Source organism: Pinus tabuliformis, chromosome 3_1 (assembly GCF_031772625.1).
Source record: "Pinus tabuliformis cultivar Carrire ecotype Pingquan chromosome 3_1, CPIR1, whole genome shotgun sequence".
In the NCBI taxonomy this organism is placed as follows: Eukaryota; Viridiplantae; Streptophyta; class Pinopsida; order Pinales; family Pinaceae; genus Pinus; species Pinus tabuliformis.
Window position 1 is genome coordinate 468,948,931 of NC_142301.1, and position 1,153 is coordinate 468,950,083.

General features: G+C 42.5%; 1 pseudogene; it reads right to left on the reverse strand.

Annotated features, from left to right (window-relative positions):
- Nucleotides 1-304: 304 nt before the first annotated feature.
- Nucleotides 305-676, reverse strand: LOC149187805 (putative polyamine oxidase 5 pseudogene; annotated as a pseudogene).
- Nucleotides 677-1,153: the final 477 nt, after the last annotated feature.

The window sequence follows — 1,153 nt, forward strand, 5'->3', positions numbered from 1 at the left end:
TCCCCTTGCATTCATGCATTGCACTTTCTTGGTGCAAATTGCTCATCATCAAATTGTTCATGGAACACTTCCACGGATTCATAGAACAATCCCACTAAAAATTTTAGGCTGAAAAGAAATCTGATCTATTGGATACATGGATGAATCGAAGTTTGATAGCTGAAAAGGTGAAATCAACTAGGAAAGTTAATAGTGGAGATCTTAAATCATAACATCTCAATACAGAGAAGCTGACTCACACTATTATTATGTTCGAACAAACATGCTTGGTTTGAGCGAAACTACTTCAATAGCTCAGAATGTTTTAGTGTCTTAGCAGTCTATTGGCTTCTCTCAACCCACTCAAATAGGCACCATGAGTTGTTGAATAACAGTGCCTATCAGTAGCCTCACCTAAAAACAAAATTTTCAGAGGCTTGTTCCTAGTTTTATCCTCTACATATGGCAATGGCTCAGCCAATATATCAATATCATCCCCTGTTGAGCCCATAGGAACATAGGTATAAGACCCCCAAAACAGAGGATTCCTGCCCCAGTCACTCCTCAGAATGCCGTTTGTCACAAAACTCTTATCTCCCTCACCAACGTTGTTGCTTCCCTTCTTCAGATCCATGCCGAATGCAGATAAGGTATCGAGGAATCCCTCAATGACCTCATGGTCCGATAAGGACTCCATTGTAATTGCTTCCTTTCCCATAAATCATGCCAAAACAACTTTGGATTGCTTATGGATTCACACTACTGCGTAGGTTTTCCCCATCCACCATGGAATCAAACCATCACCACCATCACCATGTTTCGGCCCTGCAAAGACCAACTTGAAATTGGGGATCTCTGAAACATCAGGGCCCATATGCAGCAACACCTTATCCACGACGCTGAAGCCAAGTCTGTTGATTGCACTGACTTTGCGAGGTGGTGCGTGTGGCTGGAAGCCATGAAATACAAGGACTTGTGGAATCTGATCCTTGCTACTATCTGCATCATTCTTATTGTAGTTTTTTATGACAGACTTCAATACACCCAATGAAACAGTGAGGATAACATGATCAGCCTCAACATCAACACCAGGCCCCTTCAACAACATGACCCTTCTCACACCAATCCCCGCCTCGTAACCCCAAGCTACACACTCAACCTTAACATTGTTCAA